Source organism: Schistocerca piceifrons, chromosome 1 (assembly GCF_021461385.2).
Source record: "Schistocerca piceifrons isolate TAMUIC-IGC-003096 chromosome 1, iqSchPice1.1, whole genome shotgun sequence".
NCBI classification, from domain to species: domain Eukaryota; kingdom Metazoa; phylum Arthropoda; class Insecta; order Orthoptera; family Acrididae; genus Schistocerca; species Schistocerca piceifrons.
This window is the reverse complement of record NC_060138.1, coordinates 1211387095-1211407300: the sequence shown is the minus strand read 5'-3', so window position 1 is coordinate 1211407300 and position 20206 is coordinate 1211387095.

Here is a 20206-nt window from a genome sequence, read left to right as displayed (position 1 = left end):
TAACAAAACTAGAAATTAGTCACGTGCCAGTCACTTGCCAGCCTTTGTCACACACACCGTCTGCTTGAAGTATAAAATACAGCATCACGTTACGAAGAAACGTCGTAAAACAGCAGCACTCTTAACTAATGTCATCAGCAAGGGACGAATGAGATGAAAACTCGGAGGACTAGACTCATGCTTACTCTACGTGTCAGTAACAACCACGTTACTGGTTAAAACACGTGGGCATCAGCTTCAACGTCATTTCCAAGGTCTGCATAGAAGACGCGTGCAAGCGTATTGAAACAAAACCTTTGGAGGGACAGAAAAGTGTTCTCTTAGGTGGTAAACTTCAGATAATGGGGAAACGAAGACAATCATGCACTATCAACAGTGGCGATAAAACACAGACACATACATTGCTAGCCATTAAAATTGCTACACTGAGAACAAATGCACATGATAAACGGGTATTCATTGGACAAATATACGAGATCTGACATGTGATTACTTTTTCACGCAATTTGGGTGCATAGATCCTGAGAAATCAGTACCCAGAAAAACCACCTCTGGTCGTAATAACGGCATATGCCTGGGCTTTGAGTCGAACAGAGCTCGGATGGCGTGTACAGGTACAGCTGCCCATGCAGCTTCGAAACGATACCACAGTTCATCAAGAGTAGTGACTGGCGTATTGTGACGATCCAGTTGCTCGGCCACCATTGACCAGACGTTTTCAATTGGTGAGAGATCTGGAGAATGCGCTGGCCAGGGCATCAGTCGAACATTTTCTGTATCCAAAAAGGACTGTACAGGACCTGTAACATGCGATCGCGCATTATCCTGCTGAAATGTCGGGATTCGCAGGGATCGAATGGAGGGTGGAGCCACGGGTCGTTCACATCTAAAATATAACGTCCAGTGTTCAAAGTGCCGTCTTTGCGAACAAGAGGTGCCCGAGGTATGTAACCAATGGCACCCCATACCATCACACCGGGTGATACGCCAGTATGGCGATGACGAAAACACGCTTCCAATGTGCGTTCACAGCGATGTCGCCAAGCACAGATGCGACCATCATGATGCTGTAAATATAACCTGGATTCATCCGAAAAAATTACGTTTTGCCATTCGTGCACCCAGGTTCGTCTTTGAGTACACCATCGCAGGCGCTCCTGTCTGTGATGCAGCGTCAAGGGTAACCGCAGCCACGGTCTCCGAGCTGGTAGTCCATGCTGCTGCAAATGTCGTCGAACTGTTCGTGCAGATAGTTGTTGTCTCGCAAACGTCCCCATCTGTTGACTCAGGGATCGAGACGTGGCTGCACGATCCGTTAATGTCATGCTGATAAGACGCGTATCATCTCGACTGCTAGTGATACGACGCCGTTGGGATCCAGCACGGCGTTCCGTATTACCCTCCTGAACCCACCTATTCCATATTCTGCTAACAGTCATTGAATCTTGACCAACGCGAGCAGCAATGTCGCTATACGATAAACCGCAACTGCGATAGGCGAGAATCCGACCTTTATCAAAGTCGGAAACGTGATGGTACGCATTTCTCCTCCTTACACTAGGCATCACAACAACGTTTCACCAGGCAACGCCGGTCATCTGCTGTTTTTGTATGAGAAATCGGTTGGAAACTTTCCTCATGTCAGCACGTTGTAGGTGTGGCCACCGGCGCCAGCCTTGTGTGAATGCTCTGAAAAGCTATTCATTTGCATATCACAGCATCTTCTTCCTGTCTGTTAAATTTCGCGTCTGTAGCACGTCATTTTCGTGGTGTAACAATTTTAATGGCCAGAACTGTACATACCCATAAAGCAGAAAATACATTAAAACACTAGATGCTAATGAAGGTACATACAACTATCATGACAACGATACATAGCTTCTCATATTACATACACTAACGCGAGAAAAATCGCAACGTCAAAAATTATTAATGTACGGTAATGACATTTAGAGAAAACATTTGTCTAGGTAACACAGTTGATTAACATTGAAAGATCACAGGTTAATATAAGTGCGAGATTATCCATTGCAAATGTGAAATGCTGCTACACTAATAACCTGCATAATCTCCAGATGGTTAAACGCAAGCATGCAAATGTGCATGCATTGTGTTGTACAGGTGGCGAAGTTAGTTTGTGGGATGGAGTTCCACGTTTATTACCCTTGATCGGTCAATACCGGGACGGGTAATGCTAGCTGTGAATGACACTGGAGTTTCCAGAATGAGAATTTTCACTCTACAGCGGAGTGTGCGCTGATATGACACTTCCTGGAAGATTAAAACTGTGTGCCGGACCGAGACTCGAACTCGGGACCTTTGCCTTTCGCGGGCAAGTGCTTTATCAACTGAGCTACCCAAGCACGACTCACGCCCCGTCCTCACAGCTTTACTTCTGCCAGTACCTCGTCTCCTACCTTCCAAACTTTGCAGAAGCTCTCCTGCACTTGTCCGCGAAAGGCAAAGGTCGCGAGTTCGAGTCTCGGTCCGGCACACAGTTTTAATCTGCCAGGAAGTTTCGACACTGAAGTTGTCTTCCGATGATGTCCCATATGTGCTCGACTGGAGACAAATCTGGTGATCGACAACATCTCGACTCTCTATACAGCGTATTGGGTTACAACGGCAGTGTGTGGCCGAGCATTATCCTGTTGGAAAACACCGCCTGGAGTGCTGTTGACGAATAGCAGCAAAACAAGCCGAACCACAACTACTGACGTACGGTTTTGCATGCAGGGTGCATGGGATAACCACGAGAGTGGTTCAGAAGCCATACGAAACCGCACCCTACACTGTAAGTCCAGGTAGAGGTCCAGTTGTCTACTTCGCAGACAGTTTGGTTGAAGGCCCCCACCTGGCCTCCTTCCAACAGACATACGGACATCACTGGCACCGCGGCAGACCCAGCTTTCAACATAAAACACAAGACAGCTCCACCCTGCCCTCCAATAAGCTCTCGCTTGACACCACCTGTAACCTCCCCCTCACTTATCGACCTCAATGACAGTGAAAAATTAAACCGCATGCACCTAATGGAAATTTGGGAAAAGCAATCGTCACCGAAGTTAATCTGTTGGTAAAGATGGAGGAAAGGGTTACGTCCAAATGAAAGGAAAAATGCAAATGAAACTGGTGGAAATTAATTTTGAAAAGGGGTAAAGTTAATAAAGAAAGTAAATGTCCGGTCGTTACGTTAACAATTAACTGGCGTTAATTAGATATTTGACATTTGGGAAAAATTACGGTCGCCATTCCTATGGACAACTACTATAATAACTGAAAAAGAAAGGTTATTGCACATATAATTAGCACTAAAAGCGTGGCAACTGTAGGTTGACACGTGTTGTGTGAAAACTGAATGTTTGTCAGAAGTAATGAATTTCGCTACACATTGACTTAATTTAGCAAAAGAATTAATAAAACCGGAAAACTGAAAGTGAATTTAGTGACTGAAATTAATAAGAAGCTTTCTTTCTTAAGCACATCGAAATTTAGTAAAATAAGATTAGTCTTGGGCTACCTCAACAATCATTTCAAAAGCTACTTCAATCTGCGCAATTTAGAAATAAGAGATTTAACTTTGAACTTGAATTAAATGATTCTGAACAATTAACAATAGTAAAATTTAGCACGTACCAAGCTGAGTTGCAGTCACAGATAAGCTAAAATATGGTAACAAAACTCGCACTCTTAATTTGTGCTTGTGTAATCTAAATATTGTAACCAGCTATGAATACTTTAAGTGAACTCAGAAATTAAAGCAGTGAAATGGAGTGATATTACTTTAACGCTGGCTTTTGAATTTCAACGACATTACTTTAATGCTGGCTTTTGAATTACAACAACACTCGGGTTCATTCCGGAAAAGGAAGGCACCCTGCTTGGTAATACTATTGGGACAATAAGCAACAGAGGTTCATGCTATGTTGCTGTGATTTTGCGAGACAAATTGAACAGTTCGAAAAGCTGAGGTCGGCCATAAAGTTCTAAAACTTTACGTGCTTCCAATCTTCCTTGTTGGTTGATTGAAGGTTTGAAGTCGTCGATCGGGGAGGTGGCGACAGTCACTCATTGTCGACCGTCGCTGTTGCAGAAGCTGGACGTTGGCGCGCCTTCTTCTCGACACAGTCACCAGGCGAAACGGGCTCTTGATGTGCGCCAGCTAATGCTTCCCGTCCGCGACACCGTATCAGCAACTATCATAGCAAGTCGAGTACAATTACATGCTGCCAAACCCCGAAAGCGCGGTAACTCGCGGGAGCGTCACTCAACACACCTGCTCCACCGCCCTACTCCAGCCAGACTCCGCTCTGCCCGTGATTCACGCGGCAGAGTTAACACTACCCAAGATCCTAAACACTTTGGTTCTCCACACGACCTATCAATGTAATCGTTCGATAGCATAGTTTTCCTTAGGTCAGACCCAGCGTATAAATACAAATAATATTCACAAAACAAACCAATTATACATCGACACACACATATATATATATATATATATATATATATATATATATATATATATATATATATATATATATATATAGCAAAACAATTAAAATATATAAAGACACAGAAATGTCATATCTTAAGGTAACAAAATAAGGAAAAACTTTATAGTGCAATAGATGGAAATAGGAGGATATGTATTTCCGGCGTTACGCACTGAAGTCACGAATGACGGTGGTTTGGGTCAGTGGAATGCACGCTACGGGACGTCTGGTTCGGAGCTGCCTCTGAAGTAACCTATTTGTAGGAGTTGGTCGTATCACTGTGGCGCCACCTGCTGCTGCAGACTCAGTACGATGCGCCAGACCCAAACGCTGAACACGATGGTCTTCCCTTGCAGCAGTGCCACGAGGCGAGTCTTCTTGTGCTCGTACATTCTCGTGACTACCGCTGCCAGTAGTCATATACAGGGTGGTCCATTAATAGTGACCAGGCCAAATACACTCCTGGAAATTGAAATAAGAACACCGTGAATTCATTGTCCCAGGAAGGGGAAACTTTATTGACACATTCCTGGGGTCAGATACATCACATGATCACACTGACAGAACCACAGGCACATAGACACAGGCAACAGAGCATGCACAATGTCGGCACTAGTACAGTGTATATCCACCTTTCGCAGCAATGCAGGCTGCTATTCTCCCATGGAGACGATCGTAGAGATGCTGGATGTAGTCCTGTGGAACGGCTTGCCATGCCATTTCCACCTGGCGCCTCAGTTGGACCAGCGTTCGTGCTGGACGTGCAGACCGCGTGAGACGATGCTTCATCCAGTCCCAAACATGCTCAATGGGGGACAGATCCGGAGATCTTGCTGGCCAGGGTAGTGGACTTACACCTTCTAGAGCACGTTGGGTGGCACGGGATACATGCGGACGTGCATTGTCCTGTTGGAACAGCAAGTTCCCTTGCTGGTCTAGGAATGGTAGAACGATGGGTTCGATGACGGTTTGGATGTACCGTGCACTATTCAGTGTCCCCTCGACGATCACCAGTGGTGTACGGCCAGTGTAGGAGAACGCTCCCCACACCATGATGCCGGGTGTTGGCCCTGTGTGCCTCGGTCGTATGCAGTCCGGATTGTGGCGCTCACCTGCACGGCGCCAAACACGCATACGACCATCATTGGCACCAAGGCAGAAGCGACTCTCATCGCTGAAGACGACACGTCTCCATTCGTCCCTCCATTCACGCCTGTCGCGACACCACTGGAGGCGGGCTGCACGATGTTGGGGCGTGAGCGGAAGACGGCCTAACGTTGTGCGGGACCGTAGCCCAGCTTCATGGAGACGGTTGCGAATGGTCCTCGCCGATACCCCAGGAGCAACAGTGTCCCTTATTTGCTGGGAAGTGGCGGTGCGGTCCCCTACGGCACTGCGTAGGATCCTACGGTCTTGGCGTGCATCCGTGCGTCGCTGCGGTCCGGTCCCAGGTCGACGGGCACGTGCACCTTCCGCCGACCACTGGCGACAACATCGATGTACTGTGGAGACCTCACGCCCCACGTGTTGAGCAATTCGGCGGTACGTCCACCCGGCCTCCCGCATGCCCACTATACGCCCTCGCTCAAAATCCGTCAACTGCACATACGGTTCACGTCCACGCTGTCGCGGCATGCTACCAGTGTTAAAGACTGCGATGGAGCTCCGTATGCCACGGCAAACTGGCTGACACTGACGGCGGCGGTGCACAAATGCTGCGCAGCTAGCGCCATTCGACGGCCAACACCGCGGTTCCTGGTGTGTCCGCTGTGCCGTGCGTGTGATCATTGCTTTTACAGCCCTCTCGCAGTGTCCGGAGCAAGTATGGTGGGTCTGACACACCGGTGTCGATGTGTTCTTTTTTCCATTTCCAGGAGTGTATCTCACGAAATAAGCGTCAAACGAAACAAACTACAAAGAACCCAACTCGTCTAGCTTGAAGGAGGAAACCAGACGGCGCTATGGTTGGCCCGCTAGATGGCGCTGCCATAGGTCAAACGGATATCAACTGCCTTTTTTTTAAAAAAAGGGGCACCATTATTAATTACATATTCGAGTAGTACGTAAAGAAATATGAATGTTTTAGTTGGACCACTTTTTTCGCTTTGTGACAGATGGCACTGTAATAGTCACAAACGTATGGGTACGTGGTATCGCGTAACATTCCGCCAGTACGAACTGTATTTCCTTCGTGATACATCACCCGTGTTAAAATGGACCGTTTACCAATTGCGGAAAAGGTTGATATCGTGTTGATGTATGTCTATTGTGATCAAAATGCCCAACGGGCGTGTGCTATGTATGCTGCTCGGTATCCTGGACAACATCATCCAAGTGTCCGGCCGGCGGCGGTGGTCTAGCGGTTCTAGGCGCTCAGTCCGGAACCGCGCGACTGCTACGGTCGCAGGTTCGAATCCTGCCACGGGCATGGATGTGTGTGATGTCCTTAGGTTAGTTAGGTTTAATTAGTTCTAAGTTCTAGGGGACTGATGACCACAGATGTTAAGTCCCATAGTGCTCAGAGCCATTAGCCACCCAAGTGTCCGGACCGTTCACCGGATAGTTACGTTATTTAAGGAAACAGGAAGTGTTCAGCCACATGTGAAACGTCAACCACGACCTGCAACAAATGATTATACCCAAGTAGGTGTTTTAGCTGCTGTCGTGGCTAATCTGCACATCAGTAGCAGACAAATTGCGCGAGAATCGGGAATCTCAAAAACGTCGGTGTTGAGAATGCTACATCAACATCGATTGCACCCGCACCATATTTCTATGCACCAGTAATTGCATGGCGACGAGTTTGAACGTCGTGTACAGTTCTGCCACTGGGCACAAGAGAAATTACTGGACGATGACAGATTTTTTGCACGCGTTCTATTTAGCGACAAAGCGTCATTCACCAACAGCGGTAACGTAAACCGGCATAATATGCACTATTGGGCAACGGAAAATCCACGATGGCTGCGACGAGTGGAACATCAGCGGGTTAATGTATCGTGCGGCATTATGGGAGGAAGGATAATTGGCCCCCCATTTTATCGATGGCAATCTAAATGCTGCAATGTATGCAGATTTCCTACATAATGTTCTACCGATGTTACTACAAGATGTTTCACTGCATGACAGACTGGCGATGTACTTCCAAAATGATGGATGTCCGGCACATAGCTCACGTGCGGTAGAAGCGGTATTGAATAGCATATTTCATGACAGGCCGATTGGTCGTCGTAACACCATACCATGGTCCGCACGTTCACCGGATCTGACGTCCCTGGATTTCTTTCTGTGGGGAAAGTTGAAGGATATTTGCTATTGTGATCCACCGACAACGCCTGCCAACATGCGTCAGCGCATTGTCAATGCATGTGCGAACATTACCGATGGCGAACTACTCGCTGCTGAGAGGAATGTCGTTATACGTATCGCCAAATGTATTGAGGTTGATGGACATCATTTTGAGCATTTTTGCATTAATGTGGTATTTACAGGTGATCACGCTGTAACAGCATGCGTTCTCGGAAATATGTTCACAAAGGTACATTGATGACATTGGAACAATCGAAATGAAATGTTCAAACGTACCTACGTTCTACATCTACATCTACATCTACATTGATACTCCTCAAGCCACCCAACGGTGTGTGGCGGAGGGCACTTTACGTGCCACTGTCATTACCTCCCTTTCCTGTTCCAGTCGCGTATGGTTCGCGGGAAGAACGACTGTCTGAAAGCCTCCGTGCGCGCTCTAATCTCTCTAATTTTACATTCGTGATCTCCTCGGGAAGTATAAGTAGGGGGAAGCAATATATTCGATACCTCATCCAGAAACGCACCCTCTCGAAACCTGGCGAGCAAGCTACACCGCGATGCAGAGCGCCTCTCTTGCAGAGTCTGCCACTTGAGTTTATTAAACATCTCCGTAACGCTATCACGGTTACCAAATAACCCAGTGACGAAACGCGCCGCTCTTCTTTGGATCTTCTCTATCTCCTCCGTCAACCCGACCTGGTACGGATCCCACACTGATGAGCAACACTCAAGTATAGGTCGAACGAGTGTTTTGTAAGCCACCTCCTTTGTTGATGGACTACATTTTCTAAGCACTCTCCCAATGAATCTCAACCTGGTACCCGCCTTACCAACAATTAGTTTTATATGATCATTCCACTTCAAATCGTTCCGTACGCATACTCCCAGATATTTTACAGAAGTAACTGCTACCAGTGTTTGTTCCGCTATCATATAATCATACAATAAAGGATCCTTCTTTCTATGTATTCTGTATTTTAATTTAAAAAGCCTACCTGTTACCAACGGTTCGTCTAAAATTGTGAACCATTTGTTTGTGACTATTACAACGCCATCTATCACAAAGCGAAAAAAGTGGTCCAACTAAAACTTTCATATTTCTTTACGTTCTAAACGAATATGTAATAAAAAATGGGGGTTCCTATTAAAAAAAAAAACGCATTTGATATCCGTTTGACCTATGGCAGCGCCATCTAGCGGGCCAACAATAGCGCCATCTGGTTTCCCCCTTCAAGCTAGACAAGTTTCGTGAGAAATTTGGCCTGGTCACGATCAATGGACCACCCTGTACAGTGGCTGCATTCCTGTCAGGCCTTCATGCAGTTTCGCAGAAGGAACATTCACCTTCTCGTAGCCCCATTATGTGACCCCTTATAACTCAGTGCGCTGTTGATAATGGCATCTTTTTCGCCTTGGAGGCATTCTTGACTAACGTCAACTCACCATGTCCAAACTCAAAGGTAACTAACGTGCACGACCGTTACGACGTGTATTGAAAGCTCTCCTGATCTGCACCCTCATAGTGGCGCCTGCCACAGCTACTCTCATGTGACAGGAGAGAAATTTGTGCAGACATCGTCTTTCAGATGAACAAACATGCCTACCAACATTTGTTTATGTCGCGCAAAATCTTTCTTGGTGTAGCGATTTTTTTTCCGTCAGTGCAGTTTTTTGAACTATAGTACAGCATATCATGTATTGTATTACTTAAAGAATGGGATGTTTGGTAGGATGCTCATGCAGGCGTCACGCCACAAAGGAGCTATACAATGGAAATACATTTTTGTGCCTCAATATACAGGCACAGCTACTAAACTGATTATGGTAAAGAATATCATCCTTGCTTATGATTACTGGTAAATCATTTCATATTCGTGTAATGAACATGTCATTTGTTACTTAAAGAATGGAACGTAAGGTGTGGGTCTCATACAGGCGTCGTGCCACTAAAATACAACAATGCAGAAGCATTGCTGCGTGTCACACATAAAAATACGACCACTATATTAAGCATTCTGAAAAAACAACATCTTTAAATTTTGATATAAGTGAAACATTGCATGAACGTACAGTGAATACGGCCCGTATTTTATAATTTGTACGATTGGTTGTAAAGTAGATGCGGGGGGAAGGGGGGGGGGGGGAAGGGGGCACCCCTGCAAGCGTCATGCCACAGCCACAGATAATACCATGAAATGCAAAAACAAAGCATAACAACCACATCGTAAAAAACATCATCCTTATTTTTGAATGTAACTAAAACACTCATGCTCGTGCAGAAATGCATCATGTCATGGTATAACTGCACAAATTCTCATTTTGTAAGTAACGACATGGCATAGAAACACATAAAACATTCTATCCAAGCGAATGGTAAATGTGATAAGAAAGAAGCAATAACGACAGTTACCACGACCATTCAGCCAACATACGTCATTTTTCGAAAATCTGACTTGACCTTCTATTAAACGGGTCTATTCGTTCATTCAAAATACATGCGGAGTGAATCTTGCAAAGATCATAAATTTCCATTTCTACCCAAATGTTGACGATTCTGCCCTTCTTCACGGCGTCCAAGATCTAAAGGGGCCCCTGAAAATTGTCTTATGTTTATCCTCTTTAATGTGAATGCCGAATGTGAAAGTGCTGCTATACATCTACATCAACATCTACATTTATACTCCGCAAGCCACCCAACGCTGTGTGGCGGAGGGCACTTTAAGTGCCACTGTCATTACCTCCCTTTCGGGTTCCAGTCGCGTATGGTTCGCGGGAAGAACGACTGGCGGAAAGCCTCCGTGTGCGCTCGAATCTCTCTAATTTTACATTCGTAATCTCCTCGGGAGGTATAAGTAGGGGGAAGCAATATATTCTAAACCTCATCCAGAAACGCACCCTCTCGAAACCTGGACAGCAAGCTACACCGCGATACAGAGCGCCTCTCTTGCAGAGTCTGCCACTGGAGTTTGCTAAACATCTCCGTAACGCTATCACGCTTACCAAGTAACCCTGTGACGAAACGCGCCGCTCTTCTTTGGATCTTCTCTATCTCCTCCGTCAAGCCGACCTGGTACGGATCCCACACTGAAGAGCAATACTCAAGTATAGGTCGAACGAGTGTTGAGAAACTAATTTCTACTTTTGTGTTCTTAAATTTTCGCGCCAGTTTATCCGAAACCGCCCCAAAGTATAGGAATAACATGAATCTGGCTTTATTTTGTAGCCATTTGTTCATCTTTTACTAACGTGGTCTCATTTTCAGTTGGCTTTCCGTCGGCATTCCGTAGTTTGTTACACATATTCCTAACCATACTACTAGGAAAGCCATTCCTAATATTCTTTTAATATGGCTAATCCTTTCTGAATTTCGGCATCTGCATGTGGTAAGCTTATTAAGGGATGTGTCGTAGAATGAGGAAAACGTTGTTTTGCTTGTAAGTGGTTGGCACTACTGACTATTACTCAATGCGTTTGTCGTATTTTCAAGGAAACTACCAAATTTACGTTGGGCCTGAGTATTCAGTTTTTCTGCCTGTGTGCTTGAAACATTTATTAACTTCCATATCCTTACTAAACTTCATAACGGTATAAACTATTTAACTGTGCATTCATGACATTTTTGTCAGTAGTTTGTGTAAACTTCATGTATATACTGATTGCTGATGTAATCATTTGAAAATGAACAAAGCCGAAATTGGAGTAGTGGGTATTCTAATATATAGCATAGTCGATGGCGAATGTGAAGTCATTTAAAATATTATCAAAGACATTGCACAACACTGGCGGATCACTAAAATATCTCAAGGAAGAGATGGGACATGTTGCGCACCGACATTTTGTCCCAGTTTCAGTTTTATCCAGAGATCCATATTCTCTTGGTTGGACACATTTTTTATACGATCTGATAATGTTCATCAGGGCTTTATAGTGCTGTCTGTAGCGAACTTATGTCTGTCGGTATTCGACGTTGCGATAAAGCTCCCCTTTCCCGCTACGTTATGTGCCTCCCTACCCCTACCCTCTTGGTCATAAATCGTCAATGATATCAGTCACCTCGCTTTGTTTTCTACGTAAGAGATATCGTTCCGAGGCTAAAACTCATATTTGTTTGTACGCCATGAAATAGCAAAAAACTGCTGTGTTTTGTTGATCCGGGACAGGTATTACGAGGGCTTAGTGAGTTCCCCATCATCAGCTGCTCGTCCCGATCTCTCGCGGGCCGCCGGATAGAGACAGGTACACAGGGAGGGGCAAAGAGTTCTCCGCCGCCACGCCCCGCTGCTGCTGCTGTTGGTAGTGGCGGGCTGCTAACCCGGCGAGTGTGATTGACGTTCCATTTGCCGGGCGGCCGGATTCGCTCTCCAGCCGCTTGTGGATCCTTGACCACCCCCGCTCACCAGCCTCCAAGGGTCTCGCCTCTGAAGGGCGGCGAACGGCCTCCAGCATTCTCTCTACACTCCACAGAGGGGCCCGTGTTTCCCTGAAAGAACGCGTCTTCTCACAGTTGAATCTCGAACCGTTTCTGGTTATAAGAACTCTATGTCATTTTATGTCCCGTACCAATGATTTCGAGAGGTTTCCGTTGGTAATCAGAGAAACGCTGGAATAATTACCCAATATTACAGGTAAGCGAATGAAAATAAACATAATTAGGATGTGAAACAAATACTAACAAAGAGATAGAGGGGCTGTACTTCAGCTCAGTACAGCCGATAGATTCACAAAACAGAACAGAAAATTTACATTCCTAGCTTTCGGAACTTTGTTTCTTCATCAGGGAGGAGAGAGGGGAAAAAAGGGAAGAAGGGAAAGTGGATTCAGTTACTCACAACCCAGGTTATGAAGCAACAGGGAGAGGTCAACAGGGAGGGTAGTACATTCCTAGCTTTCGAAACTTTGTTCCTTCATCAGGGAGGAGAGAGGGGAAGAAAGGGAAGAAGGGAAAGTGGATTCAGTTACTCACAACCCAGGCTATGAACCAACAGGGAGAGGTAAACAGGGAGGGCAGTACATTCCTAGCTTTCGGAACTTTGTTCCTTCATCAGGGAGGAGAGAGGGGAAAAAAAGGGAAGAAGGGAAAGTGGATTCAGTTACTCACAACCCCGGCTATGAAGCAACAGGGAGAGGTCAACAGGGAGGGTAGTACATTCCCAGCTTTCGGAACTTTGTTCCTTCATCAGGGAGGAGAGAGGGGAAAAAAGGGAAGAAGGGAAAGTGGATTCAGTTATTCACAACCCAGGTTATGAATAATAAACATAATTAAAAGTCCATTGTCCTTCCCCTCAGCCCTCGCCCCCCTCCGCCACCACACACACGTCCTACCACTTTTCCCAGGAGCATTTCTTGCCTTTAAAGCAAATTCTGGAAGTGGTAATCAGACCCCACTTGATTTAATTCCAATTACAAACCACTCCGCCCCGCTATTGACGCATCCGGTATCTGGCCACAAATAACCGAGACTCCCACAATTCTCAAAATATCAAACAATCTGCACTACACTTTGGAGCAGAATAAAAAAAAATGAAAAAAGTTGAAATTAAAATCGCTCATGTATAGTAATTATTCGATTTTATTCACAAGGAGATGTTGATACACGTATTAGGCTCCTCATGCTCAGTCTTTGTTTTTACCCGGGACTTACTGTGCTAATAGTGAATTAAAAGTACTTCAGCTCCATATTTTCCAATAAAGTTTCCAGGAAGCTTCCCTTGCTGTTACGGAAAATGATGCAACTGGAAAACCTCTTCCATATGCTCCGAATCGGGACACCCTTTGCCCCGCTAGCAGTTTGCCTGATATTTCGCTGAAATGTGGGCTACTCGTTCTAATACACTGACTTTGATTTCGAATACCTGGCTCTGCTGTTCGCGAAAGATAAGTCTTGAATTCATCAGATAATCTTGATATTTTCAACAGATATTTTTGTCTGGGATGAACATTTCCTTCCGAAGAAACAATTTAGAAACAGTCCCCATCCGCTGGTCCATTCAAATTTCAAATTATCTCCTTGATTCTAATGCCAGTGTCACATTACTAATTCCTCTTCCAAATATTCAAAATGGCTCTGAGCACTATGGGACTTAACTGCTGAGGTCATCAGTCCCCTAGAACTTAGAACTACTTAAACCTAACTAACCTAAGAACATCACACACATCCATGCCCGAGGCAGGATTCGAACCCGCGACCGTAGCGGTCGCGCGGTACCAGACTGTAGCGCCTAGAGCGGCTCGGCCACTCCGTTCCAAATATTCCCAAACAGGAGACTCCTTAGTACATTCTCAGCGCTCTGGGATCTAAATTGACAGATCCAACGTCTACAAAAATAGAAGACGAAGTAACTTACAGAAATAGGTATCAATTGAGACAGTGAATGACAATTTATTATTGGATGAAAATGTTTCTAAGTGAAAATTCCACTTTAAGTAATCTATTTGGTTTGCAGGAAGTCGATTTTGGACTGATATCTTTCACAATATCAGAGAATTGAATCATACGAATCACTTCTTTAATTGCCATACACAGCGTATGTACCTTGTCTAACACAACATTAACGGCTAATGATACTTTTACGCGAATCCCTTGACCACATTACAACCAACAGTTCTTTCCCACTAAGCCCTTTCTGCTTCTCAAATTCCTACAGGGGGACTTCTACTGGAAAATCCCACGCATAAAATTCACTAAGTCATATCTCTTAATTTTTTAGAATTATTCATCATTACATTTCTGCTGTCACTGTTGTTATTAGGAATAGTAGTAGCAGTAGTAGTAATATTAGTAGTAAATGTAATATTTTTATCGGTTACTGGCCAGTGTTGATATTATACACAACGTTAGGCATATTCCAATCATCATTACACTTCTATTTTACTGTTGCTAGTAGTACTTATAGAATTATACTTACGGTATTATCATTACTTAATTAAAAATTAGGTTGGTGAGTAAGTTCGGAATGTTTTTCCATAAGTTTAATAAACACAACAGATACACAGAACAGGGACTTTAGTATCAACAGTATATTCTCCTTCACTATTTAGAACAGTCTGCCAACGTTTGGGTAACCTTTTGATTCCGCGACAATTTTGAGGTGAAGAGCTCGTTGAGCGATGTTCGAAGCGCAATTTCATCTGGAATGAAGGCTCCTTGAAGGTTGTTCGATAGAGAGCGGAAAAGGTGAAGGTCTGAGGGCACAATACCAGGTGAATAAGGTGGGTGCGGAATGACTACCCAACTTAACTCCTATACAGTATTCTTTGTTAGTCTAGCAGAATGCAGGCGAATGTTATCGTGGAGTAGCTTCACTTCATGCAGTGTTGTTGGTCGTTGTTCTTGGACTGCGTCTTCGAGATGACTCCGTTGTTTACCGTTGTTTACAGTAAATGTCAGCAGTGATGGTTATACCTCGGGGAAGCAATTAGTAGCACACCACACGGTCGCTGTTCCACCATTTTCTTTTGGGAACCACCCGGGTCCTTGTACGGGAAGTTGATGCTTTGATTGGGCTCAACCAATCCTTTCTCTTCCTTACGTTTGTATAAGGCGACAGTCTCTCATCGCCAGTAACGATAGAGGATAGCAATGGTCAGTATTGTTCACGGGCCCGTTGATGACGAGAAAGCAGAAATGCAAAAATGACTACCCGTAGACTCTTGTAGTTTTAGCTTAGAGCATGCGGTACGCAAACATCCGGTTTTTGAATCTTCCCCACTGCATGCAAATGTCACATGATGGTAGAATCTTCACAGACCATCACATCGGAGTACACTGATGTGAATCATTGTTGTTTAAAGTGTTTAAACGATCTCAGGCAAACACCTGCATCTACATGGATACTCTGCAAATCACATTCAAGTGCCTGGCTGATGATTCATCGAAGTACCTTCACAATTCTCTATTATTCCAATCTCGTATAGCGCTCGGAAAGAATTAATACCTATATCTTTCCGTACCAGCTCTGATTTCACTTATTTTATCTTGGTGATCGTTCCTCTCTATGTAAGTCGGTGTCAACAAAATATTTTTGCATTCGGAGGAGAAAGTTGGTGATTGGAATTTCGTGAGAAGATTCCGTCGCAACGAAAAACATCTTTCTTTTAATAATGTCCATCCCAAATCCTTTATCATTTCTGTGACACTCTCTCCCATATTTCGCGATGATACAAAACGTGCTGCCCTTCTTTGAACTTTTTCGATGTACTCCGTCAGTCCCATCTGGTAAGGATCCCACACCGCGCAGCAGTATTCTAAAAGAGGACGGATAAGCGTAGTGTAGGCAGTCTCCTTAGTAGGTCTGTTACATTTTCAAGGTGTCCTGTCAATAAAACGGAGTCTTTGGTTAGCCTTCCCCACAACATTTTCTGTATGTTCCTTCCAATTTAACTTGTTCGTAATTGTAATACCTACGTATTTAACTGAATTTACGGCCTTTATATCTGACTGATTTATCGTGTAGCCGACGTTTAACGGATTCCTTTTAGCACTCATGTGGATGAACTCACATATCTCATTGTTTAGGGTCAACTGCCACTTTTCGCACCATTCAGATATCTTTTCTAAATAGTTTTGCAGTTTGTTTTGGTCTTCTGATGACTTTATTAGTCGATAACGACAGCGTCATCTGCAAACAACCGAAGACGGCTGCTCAGATTGTCTCCCAAATCGTTTATTTAGATAACGAACAGCATAGGGCCTATAATAGTACCTTCGGGAACGCCAGAAATCACTTCTGTTTTACTCGATGACTTTCCGTCAATTACTACGAACTGTGACCTCTCTGACAGGAAATCACAGATCGAGTCACATAACTGAGACGATATTCCATAAGCATGCAATTTCACTACGACCGCTTGTGTGGTACAGTGTCAAAAGCCTTCCGGAAATCCACAAATACGGAATCGATCTGAAATCCCTTGTCAGTAGCACTCAGCACTTCATGTGAATAAAGAGCTAGTCGTGTTTCACAAGAACGATGTTTTCGAAACCCATGTCGACTGTGTGTCAATAGACCATTTTCTCCGAGGTAATTCATTATGTTCGAACACAATATATGTGCTAAAATCGTGCTGCATATCGACGTTAACGATATAGGTCTGTAATTTAGTGGATTACTCCTACTACCTTTCTTGAATATTGGTGTGACCTGTGCAACTTTCCAGTCTTTGGGTGCGAATCTTTCGTCGAGCGAACGGTTGTATATGATTGTTAAGTATGGAGCTAATGCATCAGCATACTCCGAAAGGAACCTAACTGGTATACAGTCTGGACCAGAAGACTTGCTTTTATTAAGTGATTTAAGGTACTTCACTGAAGGTCCTCCTGAACGTCGAGAGTCACTATTGCCGAAACGATCCACCTTAAAAAGAGAAAACCATTTTCTTTCCGTGCACTGTCCAACGGTATTATCCCCATACACGGCGCAAATGTTACTCGCTTCCTCCGCTGCTGCTACCCTTCTACTTAACTCAGACAGAAGGATACATTGAAAATGTTCCGATTTCTCCACTTAGCACTCCATTTTGTGGCGTCCTCAGCTCCACTCACTATCTACAAAGGACAAATTGAAACTATGTAAGCTCAAATAACAAAGCGAAACACAGATAAAAACTGATAGTCGATAAATAATCCGACAGCGTCTAGAACAGAAGAATACAAAACAAAATCGGCACAGACTTACGCACCAACCTGAAACTATTGTTTGAAGGAAGATAAGGGCCAGAAACAAAGAAGTCCTGATCTGATAAAACCAAATAAAATTTCTTATAGCTTGCAGTTTCTCTATTCTAGCACGTAAGCTATTGAAAAACAGCTGAATTACGTGTAAGAGTGCTAGTGTTTGAAGAGGATGAAGTAAGTTGAGTGAACACAATTAATGCAGCTGAATTTGTTTATTTTTAGAGGTTTTCCACAATTAGGAAACGACTTGTCCAACATTTTCTAAAGGTTATCACATATGAGCTGGGCAGATTCTAGCGGATGTCGGAGTTTGCGCCGAGAGTGAAACTTGTTCGCCGCCGCTACGTACCGCGTGTATGGGGGCGCCGCTGTATTCATGACGCGGAACGCGCTTCGCTGATCTCTCGCCGACTCACGTAGCATCGCTTTGAAGTTTATTCTGCCGTAACGATGGAATTTAATAACGCCGGCACAACTCAGGTAACTTTGTCTTATGAAACACAGGAATTCGCTTGACATTTTGTGCTCGGCGCTCGTTTTCTGTAACTCCGGCGGCATAAGATGCGCTGACACGGAGAACCGGATTCCCGTGTAGCAGGGCGCAGCTGGACAGCGTGTGCGCAAGGCTGAGCGGCAACAGTCCACTACTGTAATTAAAGAGGGTTCGTCAGAAGCAAGCCAGACAGGCAACACTCTCGTGCTATAATTAAAGAACGGTTGTCAAATCTGTCGCAAGTTCACGCAGGCCTGTTTCAACGTTGGACTTTTTTTGAAGAATCAGTCAACCCGTAACGTATTCAATAGACATTTCACATGTATATATACTACTTTGCCAGCCAGCTTAGGGCATGTGGGGGTGAGTACTCAAGCCATCACTACCTTCTGCTCATTCTTTTCCTAATCGAAACGCGAATGCTGCGTGGGAAGACAGACTGCCGGTAGACCTCTGGGCGAGCTCTAATTTTCGTGACTGTACACTCGTAGTCATGTCACACGACGTATGTGGGAGAAAATAATATATTGCCCAAATCTTCCCCATGTACCGCTGAAATATGTGGAGCAGGCTTTGGGTTTAAACAATTTAATACTTATATATGAAGGTAGTAACTGTTCTCGAAAGAACAGATACCACTGATGACCGTGCAGCTTCTCTAGAATAAATTATAATTAACTGAAACCTTTATTTGCCACAGGTGTTGTTGATATACCTCGATGGGGACATGTTGAAAATGTGTGCCCCGACCGAAACTCGAACCCGGGATCTCCTGCTTACACGGCAGACGCTCTATCCATCTGAGCCACCGAGGACACAGAACAATAGCGCGACTGCAGGGACTTATCCTGTGCACATTTCCCGTGAAACCCACATTCCCAACTGTCTACAATCTACATATGTGATGTTCCATATATAATGTCCTCTGTGGATCAGACGGATAAGCCGGCACGGTAGCTCAGCGTGTTCGGTCAGAGGGTTAGCTGCCCTCTGTAAAAAAACTGAGTTAATCGATCAACAAAGAACTTCAGCGGATGTATTACGACGTCCTCCCCGAGCAGATGCAACGAACAGAAGAGAACAAAATGAGATTTAAAAAAAAATGGATAGAGCGTCTGCCATCTAAGTAGGAGATCCCGAGTTCGAGTCCCGGTCGCGGCACTCGTTTTTCAGCTGTCCCCATAGAGGTATATCAACACCACATGTCGGTAGGTGAGAGTTTTAATTAATTATCATTTAATTTATTATTTAACCCTTAATCAGAAACATCTCTCAAATGTGCGTAGCTAGAAACATGCGGTCTCTCAGACCATCTAATATTTTATACCACAGAACTCCACATAAGTTGACAGAAATCAAGTAAATAATCAGTTAATTCATGTTATAAGTAAATTTAATACTTTTCAGCTCATATGAATTCTTTGTTGTTTGAATTACATAAAATAAACATGAAATATCGCCAGTACTTGCAGTCATTCAGGATCAGGTTTCGTATGATTTTCACCATCAGACAATATACAGGGTGATTCAAAAAGAATACCACAACTTTAAAAATGTGTATTTAATGAAAGAAACATAATATAACCTTCTGTTATACATCATTACAAAGAGTATTTAAAAAGGTTTTTTTTCACTCAAAAACAAGTTCAGAGATGTTCAATATGGCCCCCTCCAGACACATGAGCAATATCAACCCGATACTCCAACTCGTTCCACACTCTCTGTAGCATATCAGGCGTAACAGTTTGGATAGCTGCTGTTATTTCTCGTTTCAAATCATCAATGGTGGCTGGGAGAGGTGGCCGAAACACCATATCCTTAACATACCCCCATAAGAAAAAATCGCAGGGGGTAAGATCAGGGCTTCTTGGAGGCCAGTGATGAAGTGCTCTGTCACGGGCTGCAAACTGTAAACTGTTTATACCAACGTTTAATACACCACCTATCAGGAAGTTTAACACCATACTTCGTTAGAAATGCACGCTGAACAACTGTCGCCGATTCACTTCTGCCGTACTCAATAACACAAAAAGCTTTCTGTTGAGCGGTCGCCATCTTAGCATCAACTGACGCTGACGCCTAGTCAACAGCGTCTCAAGCGAACAAATGTACAACTAAATGAAACTTTATAGCTCCCTTAATTCGGCGACAGATAGTGCTTAGCTCTGCCTTTTGTCGCTGCAGAGTTTTAAATTCCTAAAGTTGTGGTATTCTTTTTGAATCACCCTGTATTCC